Below are 22,961 nucleotides of genomic sequence, written 5' to 3'. Positions count from 1 at the left end.
GAAAGCGCTGTACTTCAGCTCCAGCGGCGCAGCTGTTTGCTGAAGAAGGCCAGCAGGTACCACTGTACGTTGAGCCACTGCTCGAGTACGCCCCCTGCTGAGGTGGCTGAGGCATCCACCGAGAGCGCCATGTGCGCCTCTGGGCGTGGGTGCACTAATAGAGTTGCATTGGTGAGGGCCTCCTTTGTTGCGTCAAAAGCGGTCTCTGCCTCCAGGCCAGGACTTTCTCCTGAGTGACGATCGGGGATGAACTGGCGCCGGGGATGAACTGGCGCCGGGGATGAACTGGCGCCGGGGATGAACTGATGATAAAAATTCACCATCCCCACAAACTCCTGCACGCCCTGAGGATGGTTGGCTTTGGGAACTGCTGGGCGGCCGCGATCTTCTCTGGTGCCAGGGCAGCACCTGCTGCCAAGATGGTGTGCCCCAGGAACAGCAGCGTCTGCTTGCTGAACTGGCACTTGCCCACATTGACCATGAGGTCAAACTCCGCCAGTCAGGCAAACAGGGTACGAAGGTAGGCCTTGTGCTCTTTGCGGTTGCAGCTGGTGATAAGGATATCATCCAGGTAGATAAACACAAAGTCCAAGTCCCTAACCACTGCATCCATGAGGCGCTGAAAAGTCTGGGCCACATTCTTGAGGCCGAAAGGCATACGCAGGAAATCAAAGAGGCCAAAGGGGGTGATGATCGTCGTCTTGCCGATGTCCTCGGGGTGGACTGGGATCTGATGATACTCCCGCACTAGATCGACCTTGGAGAAGACTTGTGCACTGTGGAGATTGGCTGAGAAGTCTTGAATGTGTGGAACCGGGTACCTGACTGGTGTGGTCGCATCATTCAAACGCCGAAAATCACCACAGGGTCTCCAGCCCCCGGAAGATTTGGGGATCATGTGGAGAGGGAATGCCTCAGGTGCTGACCAAGTGACGGATGAACCCCAACTCCTGCAGCTGGTAAAACTCCTCCTTTGTCAGCTGCAGCTTCTTGGGCGGAAGTTGTCTGGGCTTGGCGTGCAGCGGGGGGCCCTGCATGGAGATATAGCAGTATACCCCATACTGGGGTAAGGTGGCGCTGAATCGTGGTTGAAGGATGGCGGGGAACTCATGGAGTATGTTCCAATACTCACCCCTGGAAGTGGCGATAGCACCGATCTTGGTCGTGCAGGCGTTTGTGATGTCCAGGCACACCAAATGGAAGATGCGAGTGTTGACCAGCCTATTGCCCTTCATGTCGACCAACAGTCCATGTGCCTTCAGGAAGTTGGCCCCTAACAATGCAGTACTCACTGAGGCTAACACGAACTTCCAGCAGAATTTCTCTTTCCCAATCTGGATCTGTGCCCTGCGGGTACTGAAGGTCTTGATAGTGGAACCGTTGGCTGCCCGCAGGGTAGGGACCATGAGATCGGGTCTAGAGGGCGGTGGGGGGAAGGATACTCAGCACCACTCCTGTGTCCACCAGGAAGCGTCAGCCAGTGGACTTGTCAGTAACATGAAGGAGGCAGCCATCAACGGTGGCTGGCCGGGTCGTTTCCCCTGATAGTCACACGGTTGTCGGCACTTACGAGCTTGTGCTCACCAGCGCTGATGGTAAAAGCACCAAGTGGAATGGTGCTCCTCTGGCTTGTGGTTGAGTGTTGTGGCCGGCTGGCTCTTGGTCGCACAATCTGATTGAAGGCTGCTTCATTCTCCCTCTTGGTGCACCAGAGGGTGTCTGCTCGGGCTGCGACTTGGCATGGATCTGTGAAGTCCTCATCCGCCAGGAGTAGTTGGATGTCCCTGTGCATCTGCTTGAGGAAGATCTGACGGAATAGGAAACAAGGTTTGTGATCATCATCTCGTCCATTAGTGTGCGGATGGTGTGCGGTCCACAAGCCCATTGAGATGCAGGAGCCTGGAGGTACGCTGCTGAGGGGAATGCCAAAAAGTGAAAAAGAGCAGGTTCTTGAGGGCAGTATATTTACCCTCGGCCAATGGGTTGTGTATTAGATTGTCCACCCTGGCTGCCGTTTCTTCATCCAGCATGCTCACAATGTGGTAGAACATCATGGCATTTGCTGAAATGTACCTCAGTTAAAACTGTGCCTCCGCCTGCCCGAACCACGTTCATGGGCGATGGATCCAGAAGGGGGGCAGTTTGATGACAACGGCGTGGATCTCTGCCGGATCCATGTTCTTGAGACCAGAGAGTCGTCTGGGCTCAATGGGGTCACCAATGTAGTGCTGGACACAGCCAAGAAAGACTCAGCCACCACATTGAAAGTTGTTAATGACTGTTTTTATTCAAATTCAGTGTGCACCCTTTTAAGGGCGGCATGAGCTCAGTCACCTCGTGCATTGTGACGTCTTAAACGCTGCCCCAGGCGTGCACTAGGCAGGAGACCTGAGGCAGGGAGAAAACCCTGACAGCGCCATCTTCCCATGGCTGCCCCGCCACATGGCGTAACACGCGGGGCCGGTTCGGCATGAGAGAGTGTGCCGCATCAGAGCAATGTAACCTAGAGGAACATCTCAAGTTCTACCTGGACACAACAGCTCAATACTTTGAACACAGAATTTTCTTATTTCAGGTAAGAGTCCTCACTCTCATTGCATCCTTTCTGTTTTTTCCCTCCAGTCACTGCCTCCACATCCCTATTTAATTCTTATGCTCTCTCTTCTCTCCAACCGCCCCACACCCCACCCCAAGCTATACTCCCTGTTCTCATCTTCTCCCCTTATTAGATTCTAGCACTGTGATACCTATTGTTGTCTAACCACCCACTCCATCCTATACCTTACTGCACTGGCCCTTTCTTTATATTACCTCTCTTTCCCTTTGCCAATTGCCTGTCCACTGCCTCTGTCTCACCCCTTCCACCCTCTTTACACTGGCAGGGGTTGGTGCTGGGCCCGCAACTGTTCACCATTTACATTGAGGATTTGGAAGAGGGGACAGAGTGTCGTGTAGACAAGTTTGTGGATGATACCAAATTGAGTAAATTTGGTAAATTTGGAAAAGTAAATTGTACAGAGAATGTGGAGAGGCTGCAGAAGGATCGAGTTAAATTAGGTGAATGGGGAAAGGTCTGGCAGATGGAGTACAACGTTAGCAAATGCGAGGTCATCCACTTTGGTAGGAAAAATAAAAGAGCAGTTTATTATTTAAATGGTGAAAGAATGCAACATGCTGTAGTGCAGAAGGATGGGAGGGCTTGCGCATGAATCGCAAAACATTGGGTTGCAGGTACAGCAGGTTATTAAGAAGGCAAATGGAATGTAGGCCCTCATCGCTGGAGGAATTGATTTCAAGGGCAGGGTCATGCTGCAACTGTACAAGGTCCTGATGAGGCTGCACCTGGAAAACTGGGTGCAGTTCTGGTTTCCATACTTGGAGGAAGTCCAGAGGAGGTTCACCAGGTTGATCCTGAAGATGAGGGGATTGACCTACGAGGAGAAACTAAATCGTCTGGGATTATACTCACTCAGAATCAGAACACTGAGAGGAGATCTTATAGAAACATATAAAATTATGAGTGGGAAGGGAAGGTTGAGAATCACTGCTCTAGACCCAATTATTACTGAAATATTTTGCTTAAGAAAAATTGTCATTGGCCCATTTCCTTTGGAGTTATGAAACTGCACACATAATGAGTCAATTAGAGCACCAATGGCATAGGGATTACTTAAAGTGGGATGTAAGTGGAAATAAAAAGGTTGAGAACCATTGGTCTGGGTATAGCAGTATGTAGGATCAGCAAGGCCAAGGCGGTTGGGCATTAGGAGTTAAATGGGGGGGCGGGGAAACAGTATCTTCCCCTTGACCAAAGAACTCAAGTGGAAAAAGGAGATGATGGTAGCATTCCAGCAGACCAAAGACACCCTAGTGAAGGCAACATTGCTGGTCCATCCACAAATGGATGCACTAACTTCCTTGATGATAGATGCGCCTGTCAAGACAGTAGGCTGGGTCAGTAGTTATCAAACTCTGAGCCGAGCCCAGCGCTGATCCTTGCTTTTCACCCTGTGCTTGTCGCCCGCCAACCCGACTGCTGATCTTGTCCCTGCTGCACCCCCCCAACCCCCAACACCTGACACCTGACCGCCTCAGCCTCGCTGATCCTACCTGGCCCTGTCTGTCACACCCTTCCCCATCTAACTCCTGACACCTGACCTCCTCGACCTCACTGATCCTACCTGGTCCCATCTGTCACCCCCCCTTCCCATCTAACTCCTGACACTCGACCTCCTCGACCTCACTGATCCTACCTGGCCCTGTCTGTCACCCTCCCCCCCATCTAACTCCCAACACCCTACTTCTGAAAAAAACTGACTTACTTTGATCACATCCTAGACTAATTTGCATCAGCGAAAACAAGGAGGGCGTTGTTTTAATTTTCAGGTAGTGCCATAATTTGTTAATTAAATAGGAAAAATAACAAAATGTGATGTTGTTGCCCTCTATTCAACTGGAATTGATTTGTATTTGAATCAGAATGTTTTTTGGAATTTTGTGGCTTAGGGGTGTGAAAGGTGAGGCTGTTTGAAATGTCTGTCGCTATTTTGAGTACTAAATCCACTTGTTCTAAAGGGTTACTACGGCCACTGATGTTGAGAAAGGAATTGTGGAAGGGCACCTTGTCTGCAATTCATGATCTCTGGTACAAGTTAAATAAATAATTTCAGAATATACTAAATGACATTAGCGGTTTGTGGTCAGTAAAAACCGTGATGTCCCTGCCGTCCAAAAAGTAGTGAAATGTACAGCGCCAGCATTTCCCTATCGAATGTGCTGTATTTTGTTTCTGGAGGGTGGAGATGCCTATTAAAAAAACACTAGAGATTTCCATTGTCCATTGGTGTACTGTTCAAAGACTTAGCCTATTGTCTTGACAGACGCATCTATCGTCAAGGTAGTTAGTGCATCCATTTGTGGATGGACTAGCAATGTTGCCTTCACTAGGGTGTCTTTGGTCTGCTGGAATGCTTCCATCATCTCCTTTGTCCACTTGAGTTCTTTGGCACCACTGGACGTGAGGTCGAAGAGGAGTTTCATAATATGAGCTGCAGAGGGTAGAAAGCGGCGACAGAAATTCACCATCCCCACACATTCCTGGTATCGGGCCTCACAAATTTGAGAATGGCTTCCACCTTGCTAGGCAATGAATTGACACCTTGGATGCTGATCTGATGTCCCAAGAACTCAATAGAGGACTGCCCAAATTTGCACTTGGCAGGGTTCACAGTTAGCTCAAACTCCTGTAGGCAGCAGAAGATGTTGCAGGTGCTCTTTATGGGAGTGGCTGTATATGAAAAGGAAGTCCATGCCACGCTCCACTGTGTTCATCTATTGCTGAAATGTTTGTACAGCATTTATGATGGTACCCACACACCAAGTCAATTTTAGAAAATATCCTAGTCCCATGAAGATTAGTATATGTATATGAGGTACAGGGTAGTGGTCTGCAGTGGTAGCATTGTTGAGATGCCTGTAATCCCAGCAAGATTTCCACCCTCCCGTGACTTTGGACACCATATTTAGCGGGGAAGCCCATGGCTATCAGACCTGTGTATGATTCCAAGTTCCTCCATATTGTAGAACTCTTGTCTTGCAAGCTGCAACTTGTCAGGCAGCAGGCATCGGGCTCGAGCATGTAGAGGAGGTCCATGGGTGAGGATGTGGTGTGCGACATCACTGGGAAACAGTCTGAGGTTACCAGAAGGAAGCAATTTTGAATATGTGATTACAGACACAATGATAATTAAAAAATTTATAACAAACCTGTACATCAAACTGCAAGTAAAGGAGAACGAGGAAACAAACTGTAAATCTAAACAAAAATGGGAACAAGATCTAAACATAAAGATAAAGAATGAAACATGGGAAAAAGCTATGCTCTGGAACTATGAGAAATACAATAAACACGAGGTTACGCATGATACAATATAATTGGTTACACAGGCTATACATCACACCCCAAAAGTTAAATAAATGGGACCCAACAGTATCAGACAGATGTGTTCGCTGTAAAAAGGAAACGGGAACAACAATACATGCATTTTGGACATGTGAGAAAGTGAAAAAATTTTGGGAAGATCTAAACCAGATATTAAATAAAATCACAAAAAGCAATATACTAAAAAACCCAGAGATCTTCCTTCTAAGTAATATAAGAAATAAAGAATTTGGACTTGATTTGGATGGAGCACAAAAAAGATTTATTATGACAGCCCTAGCTGTAGCAAAAAAATGTATTATGTCAACCTGGAAATTAGAAGACAACTTGAGAATACAACAATGGTACATAGAAATAAATAAATGTATTCCATTAGAAAAAATAACATATAATTTAAGAAATAACATCACAATATTTGAACAAATATGGGAACCATACATGAAATGCAATAGAGAAATCCTACCATGGACCTCCACCACCTAAAATGACAGAAGGAGAAGACAACAAAATAAACTGACTCAGTATATAAAAGTAAAAGACAAAAATTTCTTGTTTATTTTTATTAAGTGACAACATTGTTTAACGGGTTTAATCTATCTTATAGATTGAACTTTGAATAAAGGGGATGGGGGGTGAGGGAGGGAGGAAAGGGAGGGGCAAAAAGGGGAGAAAATGACACTATATATTCAAGAGAAAAATGTCTATGTATTTTGGTCAGTATGGTTTATAGTGTGAAAAATAAAAAAATTTAAAAAAAAACATGAAAACAGAATCACACTTTAACTTAACTCTATTGGACTTACTTAACCCAACTTAACCCCCTTCTAATTCTAAGCGTATGTGTATGTAATGTGTGTGTAAGTTCAGAAAAGTTCTTTGTTTCACAGTCCAATCTCATTTCTCATTCCTCCAAGTTCACTGGTTGCAGGCAATTCTTATACTGTGCACGGAATTTAACATTTATAAAATTCACCAGGCTTTGGTGCTTGAAAGGTAAATGGTTACCGCTCAGGAAGGTTCTTGTCGATTTTCAGAGAGAAATTTGGTTGTAACCTGACACTCACAATTGATTCCACTTTTATCAGCCACTTCAGTATCTTGTCAAAGAAACTGGCCCATCAGACTCTCCAGATGATAACCTCTTTCTTTCAGGTCACCACAGAGTTCCTTTTTGTTTCTCTTATTTCAAGTGAAACATTAGACAGCCAGTCCTCTCCTCTTGCATGAACCACAAGGGCTTTGAACAGGCTATCTTCCAAATGGGCTTGCCAGCTTGTCCTGTCCCAGCTATTTCTGCTGGTTATAACACTGTCCAGTGATCTCTGTATGTATCTCTCTCTCCCTCTCTGAAAGAAAGCCTGTTTGACTCTCTCTGCTTGAAAAACCACATAACCCTCTTACAACAGCAAGTTCTCCTCCAGACAGCAGTGGCACTGACATGCTCTTTCATCTATTGCCTTTTGCAAACAACAATCCATTAGTGAAGTGTCTTTAGCACTCTTCAAAACTCTTGCAAAAGCTGTGTAGCCAATATGTCTATCATGGGGCAGAGCTCCAGTATTTTCAATAAGATCTGTTTTATTGTGTTTGCATGTGACCTACTCTAACAAACCTTTCCCAATTTATCTCCCAAAAACATATCTATATATATCTATATACCCTATCTTATTCTGCACCAGTGTCGACTAGAAATTTGTGCTGGGTAAGTTCATCACAGACATAGAGTAGGCTGTTACGGTGGCCAGCTGCTGTAGGCATTGACACAGACTCATGCTTGTCTAGGGGAATGTGCGTTCTCGTCGCCGGTACTCGCAGAGCCTGGGCCTTTGGGTATGCAGCACTCATTTCTATGGGCTTTGCATCTTGCTGTTTCACATGCCACAGATTGTCTGTATGGGTGGTGGCCACTGTCCAAGGGTTACCAAAGTCCTCATCAGCCAATATGAGGTGGATATCTTCTGGCATATCTCTAAAATCAACTGCTCGAAGAGCAATCAAGGCCTGTGGCCATCTGCCATTGCCAATATCTTGTTCATTTTCTCTGGAGGGGCGCAGTCCTCCACGCAATCGATATGGATGAGCCGTGCAGTTCGCTTGCATTGTGAGAGACCATAAATCTGGAGAAGGAGATCTTTTAGGGCTTTGTTCTTGCTGAAAGCTGATGGGCCCCAAAGGAAATCCACTACTCGACTGACTGGTCCAGGGCGCTTACCACATGATAGTACTTAGTGACATCCACTTCTATCCTGCAAATGTGAGCCTGTCCGAACCAAACCAGGTTGAGTGGTCCAAAGACAGGCAGTTTGAGTGAAACCGCTGCGTGGTCCACGTTGGGTCCAAAATCCATTTGGGCTCGTCGGGATCACCAATGTGGCAGCTGTGTCATAGTGTGAAGTGAAGAACAAGAAAGTGATCAGACGTAGTCGAGTTAAAATTCATTAATAGTCGTTTACTCAAACAGTCACACACAGCTTTTTAAAACCTCACGTGTTCCAAATAACGTCATTGCATCGTGACGTCATGACATCACTTGGAACCTCCAGAACTAGTTTGATTAAACCTCCAGGAAGCTGCCACAACAAACAATTTCCCTCTGGTTTAGGTTTTCCAAAATACTTCCCAGCTCCTTGCATTCAAATTTGAATTTAAATACATTTAAGTGATACCAATGGAACAATTTAATTTAATGCAGGAGCTGGCATGAAATTGCTTTGCATTATTATGCTGTAATGTATTACAATATTCTCTGGTCGAAGCAGCCACAGAATCATTTTCCGTTCCACTCGTTGGACCCCATTTTCCTAATGGTTAAAGAGTGGGGATAATAATGTAGAAAGATTGTCTTGGTAAAAGGTTCATCCATAATTGCAGTTTTGAGCAGATTATAACACACATCTGCCTCTTTTTATCCCACAGCAGTACTGGCAGACTTGCCTCACATGAAGATTCTAGGTGTCCCCTTGTTCCAGATCATTTATGCTTTCACTCTGTGTTCAGTCCTGCAAACCTACACTTTAATCTTTAGCATTCACTGGCTTCCATTCCCTTAATGCCTTAACTTCCAAGTTCTCCAATCATCCACTCAAGATCTCACTTCAAGCTTTATACAGCCATCTGCTTTGAATCCTGATATGCAGTTCTCATCATTTCTGGGCCAAACATCCTACTGCATGTCCACACTGCCTTAGATTTCACATTTCAGATTTATTGTCAGAGTACATACATGACATCACATACAGCCCTCAGATTCTTTTTTCCTGCAGGTGCGGCAGAATTACCATTAACTGTTAGTGCAAAAAACTGTACACAACATATATATGTAAACAGATAACAAATGTAAAAATCTGACTGTGCAATACAGAGAGAACAAAAGAAAATCAATAAAGTACAAAAGTAAGAGTCCTTAAATGATTTGTCATTGAGGAGTCTGATGGTGGAGGGGTAGCAGCTGTTCCTGAACCTGATGGAATGAGTCTTGTGGCATCTACACCTCTTTCCTGATGGTAGCAGTGAGAACAGAGCGTGTGCTGGGTGGTGTGAATCCCTGATGATTGCTGTTGCCCTCCAACAGCAGCATTCCCTGTAGATGTTCTCCATAGTGATGAATTTTGTCTGTGATGTCCTTGGCTGTGTCCACTACCTTTTTCAGGGCTTTACACTCAGGGGTATTGGAGTTCCCATACCAGACCACGATGCAGCTGGTCAGCACACTTTCCACCACACCTCTGTAGACATTTGCCAAGGTTTCTGATGTCATACCAAACCTCCACAAACTCTTGAGGAAGTAGAGACACTTGTGTGCTTTCTTCATTATTCCATTGGTGTGTTGGGTCCAGGAAAGATCCTCTGAGATAGTGACTCACAAGAACCTAACTTTGCTCACCCTCTCCACCTCTGATCCCCCAATGATCACTGGATTGTCTTCCTCTGGCTTTCCCTTCCTGAAGTCAACAATTAGCTCCTTAGTTTTGGTGACACTGAGTGCAGTGTTGTTGTTGCTCCATTCAGCCAAGTTTTCAGTCTCCTGTACGCTGACTCATCCCCTTCCTTTATATAACACACCACCATGGTATAATCGGCAGATTAGTAGATATGTTATTTTTGTTCAGAGCCACACTGTGTAAAGTGAGCAGAACAGGGACTAAGAACACAAGACAGACAATAACTGTTGCTATGGAAATGTTATCAATGGACTTCCAAGTGCAGCCTTTGTAATGGACCTTTTCTTTTCTTCCTTTTGTTTAAAGGCAACCTGATCTGTGGTATTGTGAGAGATGAGTAACACTGATCTAAAAGAAAAGTGAAGGATTGTGAGAGATGAGTAAAACTGATATAAAAATATGAAGATGAGGAAACTAGTATAGATATATGTGTAATGAATAAAGCCAGTATGAATAGGATAAGAATAGATATTAGAATGTAGAAAGTAAAGTTAGTCTGAATAAGATAAGGGTCTTCTAGCCTTTTAGACAGAATCAGCAAGTTCACCAGTATGAATAAGATAAGGATAGATAATAGAATGTAGGAAGTAAAGTTAGTCTGAATAAGATAAGGGTCTTCTAGCCTTTTAGACAGAATTAGCAAGTTTTGCATGTAAGAAGTTAGTCAGCCCTGAGAGTCAGGAAGGTGTGAATAAGGACAATGACATGATGGGACACTGACAGGATACCCCCTGGTCCTCCAAGTTCACAGAAACAGCACATAGACAGACAGGATTGCCTAATGCCAAACTCATCCAGGAGGCAGAAGAATGTAAGGGGGAGGGTATTCCTATACTGAAGTCAACTGGGTGAGCCCCAGTGTATGTGTGTATTCCCAGGGTAAGAGGAAGCACCCAACTTTGCATTGTTGTATAATAAATGTTCTTTGTTCTCAATTTTTGTCTCGAGCAATTTCTGTGAAGGTACTTCTGTTTCTAACAAATGGGGGGCTTGTTCGGGATCCCACTCCTCCACTGACAGAGTGCCCGACGACAGGGGTAGGTGCACCCCAGCTGATTCACCTGGACTCACGGACGAAGGGTGACTGGTCAGTGGATGAAGCGAGTGATATCCGAGAAGAGGCATTGGGAACAAACATTGGTAAATTTAAGCATAGGACCCCACAGTGACAAGATGACCTTTTTAGTAGATTCTGGGGCAGCCCGGTCTAGTATTTTACAACCACCCGAGGGTGTTAAGATAGAGGGGACTGTGATGATTTCGGGAGTAGGAGGAAGAGATTTTATGGTCCCTGTATTAAGGGATGTAAGAATACAAATGGAAGAAAAGATAATAACAGAGGATATTTTACTAATTCCCCAAGCTGAAGTTTGTTGTTAGGACGAGATTTACAGAACCACCACTCTAAGGGGAGTTCCAGTTGTAAACAACGAAAGTTGCTCCAGAACACCACATCTGCTTGGCATTTAAATCGTTTAATCAGACTCCAGCCTTGGAGATCATCACTGAACAGACAGTGATGGCCCAGAATTTATGGGCTGAAGAAAGACGACAGATACGAGCCACAGTTCAACAAAATCGCCTGGCTCTCGATTACTCGTTGGCTGCTGAAGGCAGCGTTGGTGAAAGACTGGTTAATGACAATGCTCACAACAGTCAGGCGGTTAAAGACACTTCTTCAGGAGTTCGAAAATCTTCCCATGCCCAGGTTCAGACTTGGCAACCTTGGTCCGGTGTGGGATGGACTAGACTTTTTATTGGTAACTGGAGTCTGATACCCACAGCCCTTACAGCAGCTGGACTCGCTATTCTGGCCATTATGGTGCTCCCCTGCCTAAAGACTTGTGTGCAGTATTTAATTCATCGAACCCCTCGTCAGAACACTATAACCCAAAGGATGTATGTTTCCCTAATTCTGTCTGATGATGCTGAGACTGCAGTTCGTTTACTGACCAGCTGGGAAAAAGACCAAGTTTGCAAGTAATACATTCCAGTTGAGAAGTCACGAAGCGTAGCTAAAAGAAAAGTGAGGATTGTGAGAGATGAGTTACACTGATCTAAAAGAAAAGTGAGGATTGTGAGAGATGAGTAACACTGATCTAAAAGAAAAGTGAGGATTGTGAGAGATGAGTAAAACTGATATAAAAATATAAAGATGAGGAAACTAGTATAGATATATGTGTAATGAATAAAGCCAGTATGAATAGGATAAGAATAGATATTAGAATGTAGGAAGTAATGTTAGTTTGAATAAGATAAGGGTCTTCTAGCCTTTTAGACAGAATTAGCAAGTTCTGCATGTAAGAAGTTAGTCAGCCCTGAGAGTCAGGAAGGTGTGAATAAGGACAATGACATGATGGGACACCGACAGGATACCCCCTGGTCCTCCAAGTTCACAGAAACAGCACATAGGCAGACAGGATTGCCTAATGCCAAACTCATCCAGGAGGCAGAAGAATGTAAGGGGGAGGGTATTCCTATACTGAAATTAACTGTATAAAAGTTGGGTGAGCCCCAGTGTATGTGTGTATTCCCAGGGTAAGGGGAAGCACTCAACTTTGCATTGTTGTATAATAAATGTTCTTTGTTCTCAATTTTTGTCACGAGCAACTTCTTTGAAGGTACTTCTGTTTCTAACAGTATCTACTCCAATAATGTCTTTACTGAGCACATTCAGGGAATCCAAAGTTACAGTTTATATTGTGTCATTGATCAAACTATAGTAAGAAATGTTGTATATATTCTGTTTCACTTGTCAATAACAGTGTCACCCCGGAACTCCCATTAACAGAAAAATGCCTCATGAGGTGAGGGCTTCAGTGCTTTTATTTCAAAACACCAAATTGCCTGACTTTCAGTCCCAACTCCTCCTGGCTACCATTACAGGGATCCAACAAAGACACCTGTACAAGTGAGAGTCCTTAAATGAATCTCTGATTGAGTTTGTCATTGAGGAGTCTGATGGTGGGAGGGTAGCAGCTGTTCCTGAACCTGGTGGTGCAAGTCTTGTGGCATCTATACCTCTTTCCTGATGGCAGCAGCGAGAACAGAGCGTGTGCTGGGTGGTGTGGGTCTTTGATGATTGCTGCTGTCCTCTGACTGCAGCATTCCCTGTAGATGTCCTCGTTGATGGGGATTGTTTGTCTGTGATGTACTGGGCTGTGTCCACTACCTTTTGCAGGGCTTTATGCGCAGGGATATTGGAGTCTCCATACCAGACTGTGATGCAGCTGGTCAGTGCACTTTCCACCACACGTCTATAGAAATTTGCCAGGGTCTCTGATGTCATACAAAATCTCTGCAATCTCCTGAGGCAGTTGATATGCTTTCTTCATGATGTTATTGGTGTGTTGGGTCCAGGAATAATCTTCTGAGATTGTGGCTTCAAAAAAATTAAATTTGCTCACCCACTCCACCTCTGATCCCCTGTATTGGGAAGGGTTGCAGGTGTCATGTGACAGCATTGGCCCCCTATCTAGTTGGAGGACACACCAGCTGCCAATCAAGGTTTAGTTCCACCGCACCCATTAGTGCACATCTCGCTGTTGGGTCCATGTAAATTACCTGGACTGGTCTCTCCAGCCTGCCTTTACTTGGTCTTGGGCCATTAGCTGTTGTAATTCGATTAACTCTTCTGCCACTGAGCTATTGGTCCCCAGAAAATGATGTGGGCTTGTCTCTCCAACACTATAAAGGTGCCATGTGCTCTTTGTTCTCCCTCTTTGCCAGCTTGGGACCACCCTGTTTCACTCCAGGCCTAGAAATGTGGAAGGGTGCTGGAGAAACTGTTGGTAAGATGTGCACTGTTAAAAAGGTTGGGATCGTTTCATTAGAGTCCCTTGTAGCACAGAGCCGGGCCTGCACTGAGTTGAGGGGTGGAGGGGCATCGTAGTGATTTTCCCCTGATCAATGTCTGTTTGTGTTTGTGTGTGTGTGTGTGTATTTTGTTCCCACGCTATTCTCCCCATGTTCGTTATTAATGGTCCGCCATTTCTTTCTCACAACTGCAGTAAACTCTGTGTGTGTGTGTGTGTGTGTGTGTGTGTGTGTGTGTGTGTGTGTGTGTGTGTGTGTGTGTGTGTGTGTGTGTGTGTGTGTGTGTGTGTGTGTGTGTGTGTGTGTGTGCGTGTGTGTGTGCTGAATTATTTCCCACACTTGCCTTCTGTAAATAAAATCCTTTCCTACCAAAACTGTGTTCAGAGTCCTTGTCTTTGAGACCTACCCAATCTGTTTCCGCACTCACAACAATTGGTCCAAGCAGTTGGACCCACACAGTGAGAAATTGGGGCACATGTGGTCTCCCTCCTTAAGAAGACAGGGTTCCCCAAAGCCAAGGGGAGTGAAAGGGGGTACCTTTTGGCTGTTTAAGTCCCAGATCGGGATTACTAACCAGATCCAGCATTTATGCAGCCAGAAGGACAGTGAGTTAGAGGAGCTCCAGCAGCACTGCTGCACACTGCAGGAGGCAGCTCAGGCTGCCCAGACTCGAGCCAACAATCTTGAGGCAATGGGAACTGAAGTTCCCTGAAGGCTCATACAGCTGCAACCAGTGTAGGCTCCCCTTAGGTTTTGCTGGTAGCCAGGTCCACTGAAAGTCCGAGCCCTGATCCAACAGGGCAACAAGCTGGATGTGTGGCTGGAGGATGGGGACATCTGGCAAGATGGAGGCGAGGAGGAGCTGAAGATCGAGCCCCACAGCCACTTCTCCCTCCCCCAAAACAAACCCCTGCACATGCGACCAGTCATCGCACGGTCCCAGACGCAGAGCAAGGGGATGCCCATGCTGAAGGGGGCCACTGAAATGCGCGATTTATCCCAAAAAGAGTTAATCCAGCTAGCAGACCGGTATCATCAGTGATCGGATGAGCATGTGGCTGCTCCGGCTGTGGGATGAAGGGGCACCCAATTTGAGCCTTGCCCACCAAGAAGCGAGCACTCTGGGGAGCCTCTCTAACCAGCAGAGCATTAACAATGCCCTACGGGCACCACAGCCAGAGATCCAGGAAGCCACCACCCAGTGGGATCAGGTGGTGATTGCGGTAAGGGTCTGGTACCCCACCCTCCTGGAGTGGGATCTACACAGACGCCCACAATGGGGTACTGTCAGTGAGTGCACCCAGGTTATTAGAGAGTGGGCTCTGATCAAGGGGATTTATGAGGGGGCTATCAACCAAAATTTTATTGAAAATACAAGAGTGACCAGTACACTCGTGAGGCACCTCGTAATCACTGCAGCCCCTGACCTTAAATTAGCGGTTCTGCCCCTCATGAGTCTGGCTAATGAGAAAACTGTGGGGGATTCCATTACCTTCCTGGAAGGGCAAGAATACATGCAGTGGGGGACACCCACCCAGGTCCGTAGGGCAGCAGTGAGGAATGGAAATAAATTCCTTCACTGCTTTATATGCAGGCAGCTGTTCGTGGATCTGCTATGCTCAGGGGTTGACTGCGCCAGCACAGACGGGATCCCGACCTCTGCCATTTACACCCTGTGGAAAGAGCTTTGTGGGGGAGAGAAAAGGCCAGGGGAAAAGCTACAACCACACTGGGATAAAGCCTAGGGCTGCCCCTGCCAACACTGACACTGTCTCTGATCCTCCACCACATAACAGTCTCTCCTGCCTTCAAGGCTGAGCTCAGAGACCTGCTGAGACAGGAAATGTCCTAACCCTGCCAGCAGGAATCCTCACCCATGGGGTGGCAGACACCCCCTCCCCCCACCCCTCTTCTATTCCATTCCTCCAGTTCATCTCACAAGAGCAATTTGCAGTTACTTGGGAGAAGAAACAAGACACATTCCACAGTCACACTATTTGCCACAGTTTAATCTGCTATGATATCCAACCTATTCAACCTCCTCCAGAGGTGTCAATTGTCCATTATAGTTCACATGCTTTATATGCAGGCAGCTGTTCGTGGATCTGCTATGCTCAGGGGTTGACTGTGCCAGCACAGACGGGATCCCTTTCACATGCCCTTTGGAAAGGGCTGCCCCAGCCAAAATGTCCTGTTTCTGAAAATACAATGGTGCTCAGGCCAGAGATATTTCCAAAACTGCCAAGAATGAAATTTTGAATTTTCCCATCCCTTCAAATAAAACAGACTCCTAGAACCTCATGGGCCTCCTAAGTTATTGGCAGCGGAACATATCCCACCTTACCATGCTCTTTGAACCACCCTATAGGGTCTCCTGTAAGAAAGCGACATTCCTATGGGAACCAGGACAACAGGCTGCTTTTGACACAGCAAAGCAAGCTGTTGAACAGGCACCGCCACTCGCCCCCCCCCCCCCCCACCCCCCAACACACACACCCCCACCAGGCAGGTGTTCCTTTTAAATTACAGATCTTGGCCAGCAGAGAGGTGGTTGCTGAATGGAATCTCTAGCAGAAGATCCAAGGATGCAGAATCCTGCTTGTCTTCTGGACAAAATCTCCGCCTGGTGCCACCTCTCGCTACAACCCATTTGATACCAGGACATTGGCCAACACTTTACTCAAAGTTGCTTATGATTTTGCTCTCACCTCTTCAGTGACATTGAACTGACGACTGACTAACAAGACAGTTTGTCACGTATTATGCAAAAAAGTCTCAGCAAGAGAACAGTTGTCGCTATGGAAACTATCACTAGCTTATCAAGCCCTTGTAAAATATTTTTAATGGCACACTTAGCTATGGTTTTTACTATGCATAATGTCTTTAAGCACACTCAGAGAAAATTAACATTTAATGATGTAATTAGATTAACCCTCCTACCTCTGAGCCATTGCCCCCCAGTAAATGATGTGGGCTTGTCTCTCCAGCACTAAAAAGGTGCCATGTGCTCTCTGTTCTCTCTTTTTGCCAGCTTGGGACCACCCTGCATCACTCCAGGCCTAGAAATGTTGGAGGGTGTTGGAGAAACTGTTGGTAAGATGTGCACTGTTAAAAGGGCTGGGAGCATTTAATTAGTGTCCCTTGTAGCACAGAGCTGGGCCTGCACTGAGTCGAGGGGTGGAGGGGCATTGTACTGATTTTTCCCTGATCATTGTATGTACCAGTTCATTTTGTGTGTGTGTGTGTGTGTGTGTGTGTGTGTGTGTGTGTGTGTGTGTGTAATTTGTTCCCACACTACTTTCCCCACGTTCGTTATTGTTCACTATTACTTTCCCAGTTCAGAGTCCTTGTCTTTGAGACTACCAAACCTGTTTCCTCACTCACAACATTCCCCAATGATTGCTGGATTGTTCCCCTCACGTTTCCCCTTCCTGAGGTTAATAATCAGCTCCTAGTTTTGGTGACATTGAGTGTAATGCTGTTGTTGGTGCACTGTTCAGCCAAGATTTCAATCTCCATCCTGCACGCTGACAGCCAGGTCCTCAGGTTGTAGGAGTTACGTCGGAGTGTCCTTCTCCTAGATGGATGGCCTGACAAGGCTAACGAGCCCCTTCTGCCTGGGTTTGAAATCAGGGTTTTCCTTCTATAGGCTGGCTGCCAACCAAGGCTAATGAGCCCAGCCCACCCATCCAGTTATACCGCCGGACACATGGTTATACGGAGCTAACCCAGTGAAAACAGGGGACATTGACGAGAAGATGTTGCTACGAACACAGTAATACAGGAGAGGCTTTTTGCAGTGATTCCTGCCTGGCTTGCCCATCATCTGACTCACTACAGTGATATTGTCAGCAAATTTGTAGATGGTGTTATTGTTGTAAAGTGAGTAGAGCAGGGAGGTAAGGACACCCTGTACCAGTACTGATGGAGATTATGGAGGAGATGTTCTTATCAATTTTTACTGTTTCTGGTCTGGAGGTGAGGAAATCCAGGATCCAATTACGCAGTTAACTTATAGGTCTTGAAGTTTGCTGATCAGCTTTAAGGGGATGATGGTGTTAAATGCCAAACTGTAGTTGATAGAATATCATGATGAATGCGTCTTTACTGTCCAAATGTTTCAGGGGTCTGTGAGAGCCAGGGAGGTGGTGTCCGCCATAGAACTGGAACTTATCCATGTCACCATTCAGACAGGAGCTGATATGCTTCAACTCCGTCCAGGCCAGATGGTTTCCTTCAATTCATTCTCCTGAAGACTCCACACACATCATCCTCAGATATGGCCAGGATGGAATCATCAGAGAATGTGAGGGTGCAGCAGGGTGGTTCTTTACTGTTACTGTCATCAGAACAGGTGTAGAAGGCATTGAGTTCCTCTGGGAGTGAAGTGTTCCCATCTGCAACTTCACCAGATTTGGTTTTGTAACAGTCACTGCCACTGTCCCTTGTTGTTTCCAATTTTATCCAGAATCTCCACTTTGTACAGGAGATAGTGTCACAGTCTTGGACTTAGCTTTGTCTGGAGCGGAGTCGGCCATCACTGATGACGTAAGCGAAGCGATGCACGGGGGGTAATAGCGCATGTGCGTGGGTGAGTTAAGCATCAGTATATGAGTGATGGATCTCGGATGCAGGAGGAGGAGAGAGTGTCAGGATCACCCATGTGGCAGTGAGCCAAAGAGAAGGTCAGAGGAGTTTGGCTGAGTGGTGTTTAGGGAGTTGAAGAATGTAATGTGGTGTCTAGTGAATAATAGAAGAAAGCCGACTTCATGGTGTGTTGAAAGGAACATGTGAGTGATTCCTTTCTTTCTTTGTAAAGTGTGGTAAATCAGTGCCGTTATAATAGCTTTTCTCAGGTCATACCTGCTCCTTCTGTATTGATCTTCATCTCTGGACTTAAATGTTGTGACCAACAGGTTCCAGACTTCATTGTTCATTCATCCAGGGCTTCTAGTTTCTTTGACCATGCATGCAGTCATTCCCACAAACAAGGTCAAAATGGAATCTGGAGAGACAGAAATAAGTGCAGGAAAGAAACCTTATTAAAGGAGAATTGATACATTTCCAGAGTAAGGCAATAAAGTCCTTTGAATGAACAGAGCCAGAGCCAGAGCCAGAGCCAGAGCCAGCGCCAGCGCCAGCGCCAGCGCCAGAGCCTCGTCTGTAAAAACCAATTCCACTTTTCTTCGCATCATGATAAATATTGAGACATTGATCATATTTTGAAGGATATTGCAACAATATAGAATGGCAATGACCTCACTTCTAAACCACTTGACATGTCCTGCTGTAAAAGGCACTGTTCAACAGCAGAGGGGGGATGGGTGAGGTCTGGGCCTGATATCCCCCTCACCCAGGGAAAATCATGCATAATACATTGCCTCTCCTTTCTCTGTGTAATGATTGCAGCATGGTCACTGACTGGCTTGCCAGGCAGGAGTCGCTGCAAAAAGCCTCTCCTATATTATTGTGTCCGTAGCAACATCTTCTCGTCAGTGTCTCCTGTTTTCACTGGGTTAGCTACGTCATGATGCGACCATGTGTCCGGCGGTATAACTGCATGGGTGGGCTGGGCTCGTTAGCCTTGGTTGGTAGACAGCCTAAGAGAAGGAAAACCCTGATTTCAAACCCAGGCAGAAGAAGCTCGTTAGCCTTGTCAACCCGTCCATCTAGGAGAAGGACTCTCCGACGTAACTCCTACAACCTGAGGACCTGGCTGTCACCATCCCAGCATGTTGGGCCATGGCAATTAGACCCCAGGTGTAAAGGATGGGGGCCATCTAAACAATCCACTGTGTAGGCTCGAAGGACATGCTTATGTCTATGATCCTTCCTAAATCTTCGTTCATGAAGCCAAGTCATGATGATGACAGCTGCAGGTCTTTAATTTTTGAAAGGCTGAATTAGGTTACACCAGTGCTTTATGTTACCTTAAGTGCTTATGTAATATTAATGGCACAACTGTTTTTTTGAGCCTTCACCTGCAGTGAGGAGAGTAAAAAAACCAGTAGACAATCTTGCTGTGCAAGTTGCGTTTCCTGGCTGAGTGTGTGGCAAATGTGAGTTACATTAGCTACAGTGAATGATTAATCACTTTGCTCACATCTGATTACTAACCTTAGTGGAATATGGATGTACCCAGAGAAATGAAATGAAAGGGCTCAGCATTTCTGCCATGTTACCTTGCTTGATTACCTGGCCCACGTTAATTGTTCAGGGCTATCACAACCCCCTGGTTTATGGGAGTTATCACACATATTTGTGTTGTGGCAATATAGCAGGATAAAAGGGAGAAAAGAAGACAAATGAAGATTGTCCATTGTTAAATAGATCATTGGGCTGTTTTTAATACAGCAGTGACATTCTTTGCTTTGCCCACGGGTGAAAAGAATCTCAGGGTTTTATGTGATGTCATGGAGGTATTCTGACAATTAAGCTGAAATCTGCTTGCTTTTAAACTAAAATAACCAGCCATCCTCCCAGAGCATTGAACTGGGAATCATGGCAAAGTTAAGTTAGAATTTGGCTTGCAGATGGGAAACAATTTGCAAGTGCTCCTTTAAAAAAAAACTTTAAACAAACAATATCTAACATTTCATTAAGACATAACTCACTTCCTTCTTGTCTACTTACATCTGTATTTGTCATTAACCACCTCCAGCACTGTCCTTTGTTCAATTAATAATGGTTACGACTCCATCCGTGCTGATTAGCATTGGCTTGCTTTGTTTTCATTTGGCATGTCTTGCTATTTTGAACTTTAAGAATCATTTTGCTTTATTGGATTTTTCACTTACAATGAATTTTTTTTTAAATTCCCAATTGTATCCTTACCTTCACCTCCAGCCTTATCAGGGTTCTGGTTGGATTGTTCTTTCTTGGTAAAGGAGGGCATACTTTTACTTTGTGGAAGGGGTGACCAGATGATGACATTGACTGGTACCCTCTTTTCATCTAGGTCCATCGTCTTCATGTTCATGGGTCACGTTCTGCCCTTTAGGAGCAGGCACAGAGGGACCACTTTCTTTTGGCTGGCCACTGGCTGGTCTAGACCACAGGAGACCGAGCGCTTCAATGGCTTTGTGTACTAGGTTGCCCGTTACTCTTCAAGTTTTTGTCATTTATCGCAGGAAAAGATTTCCTGTTGTTTCATGTTGAGCAAGAGCTGAGAATATGCATTTCGGCAACCAGTGTGAGATTAAGGCAAGTTCAGCAGCTGAGCTGGAGGTGGGATGGGGATGGGGGAGGGGTATCGTGAGGAGGAAAGGGGCAACAAAAAGTAAAAAATTATTTTAAAAAGGATGAAACAGAACACATCAAAAACATGGACAAAACTGAACTTTGTTTTGAAGATCAATTTCCCAGATGGCAATTAGGTTCCTTTTCCACAGCTGGTGCCTGGCCTTCCAGAATGTCTTTAACAAAAAAGTCTGCAGGTCAGCAAGTCTCATACCATCCTGAGGAAGTAAAGAATCACCAACTTCTCGCACTTGAGCCCTTCATCAAGGTATGAACAAAAGGCAGTCAGGCGCCTGAGTAACAACTGGGGGGAGAGGAGAGGGAGAGGAGAGGGAGAGGAGAGGGAGAGGAGAGGGAGAGGAGAGGGAGAGGAGAGGGAGAGGAGAGGAAAGGAGAGGAGAGGAGAGGAGGGGAAGGAAAAGGAACAGAGTCTAACAGTGAATACAGGTGAGAGGGCAGGAGAAAAAAGCTGAGAGGAGATGGGGAGGGGTAACTCTGAATGAAGGTGCTAGGGAGCTGGAGACAGGAAGAGAAACTGGAGGTTGATGTTCATGCCATCATTTTGGACAGTGCCGGGTGGAATTGTCCCTCGTTGATTACACTTTACTTCCCATAGATGTTGCCGAGTTTCTCCAGTGTATTGGAGAATGTCTCCAGTGTTTTCTGATTTTATTTCAGATTGAGCACCTGCAGTTAATGTAATTTATACCTGGCATGTATAAACAGTTCTTCATTTTGATGGCAGAAAAGACCCAAGATACAACTTTTACCTCTTTAAATGACGGAAACTTCAACACATCCTAATGATACCGGTGCAAGTGTAAAGTAGCTAAAGTAGGACAGTGAAGGTGGAGGAAGACAAGAAATGGCCTTGTACGAATCCTGACCGAACAAAGATAAACTACAGGGTCATGTTTCCAATCCCCATTCACCTCCACCCCCACCCCCCATACTGAAGGCTTCAATGCCCTTTGTTTCTTTCTGAACAACAGACCCAACCAGTCCCCCTCCACCACCACCCTCCTTCGCCTGGGGGAACTTAGCCTCACCCTCAATACCATCTCCTTTGACTCCTCCCACTTTCTCCAGGTTAAAGATGTGGCCATGGGTATTCGCATGGCCCCCACTATGCCATTTTTTTTAAGCTACATGGTGCAATCCATGTTACAAGCCTGCACAGGCAAGGCCCCTCAACTCTTCCTCCACTATGTCGATGCATCCACAAGCAGCTCGTTGACTTCATCCACTTCGCTGCCAACTTTCACCCCGACCTCAGATTCACTTGGTCCATCCCCAGCAATGCTTTTCCTTTCCTTGAGCTCTCTGCTCCATCTTGGGAGACACTCTCAACAGACAACTACAGGCCCACCAACTCCAACAGTTACTTTGACTACACCGCATCCCACCTGTCCCATGCAAGGATTCCTTTCCATTCTCTTAATTCCAACATCTCCATAGCATCTGCACCCAGGATGAGGACTTCCATGCCAGATCATCAGAGATGTCCCCCTTCTTCAAACAATGTGGCCTTCCTTCTACCACCATCAACTCGGAACTCACCCGAATATCTTCCATAACCCACACATATCAGCCCTGGCCCATCCGCCTCTACACGCAACAGGAACGTGATTCCACTTGTCTTCAGCTACCACCCCACCAGCCTCCATATCCAAAACAACCTCCTCTGCCATGTCCTCCACCTACTTTGTGATTCCACCACTAAACACATTCTGCAGGGACTGCTCTCTCCGTGACCAAGCCAGGTCGTTATATGGCCAGTCCAGCCAGTCCCTACCACTCCTGCCATTATGATTAACAACCTGAAGAAACTTCCTCTGAAGGTTATTGATCACCTGGGGCTTGTCCCTGGCAAACCCCATGTCTTTGAGCCTGGCTGCAATCCATTCATTAAACGGGCCATCTTTAATTTTGCCCGTTAAATCAAAGGGGGCAACCTTCTCAGCCCATAGTAAGAGGAGCTTCTGCACCTCCCTCTCCCCCCAAGTTTGAAACCATATTTTATA

The 22,961-nt window shown here is 45.9% G+C and overlaps 1 long non-coding RNA gene across 1 annotated transcript; it reads right to left on the bottom strand.

Annotated features, from left to right (window-relative positions):
* Positions 1 to 4,988: 4,988 nt before the first annotated feature.
* On the bottom strand, positions 4,989 to 21,016 carry LOC138743682 (uncharacterized). Its single transcript, XR_011345005.1, has 3 exons — positions 20,533 to 21,016; positions 18,562 to 18,703; positions 4,989 to 5,691 (listed from the first exon to the last, which is right to left on the bottom strand). It is a non-coding gene; the product is annotated as an uncharacterized lncRNA (long non-coding RNA).
* Positions 21,017 to 22,961: the final 1,945 nt, after the last annotated feature.

Source organism: Narcine bancroftii, chromosome 9 (genome assembly GCF_036971445.1).
Source record: "Narcine bancroftii isolate sNarBan1 chromosome 9, sNarBan1.hap1, whole genome shotgun sequence".
Classification (NCBI taxonomy): Eukaryota; Metazoa; Chordata; class Chondrichthyes; order Torpediniformes; family Narcinidae; genus Narcine; species Narcine bancroftii.
Note: the sequence above shows the minus strand (reverse complement) of the source record. Positions and strands in the feature narration are given on the sequence as shown.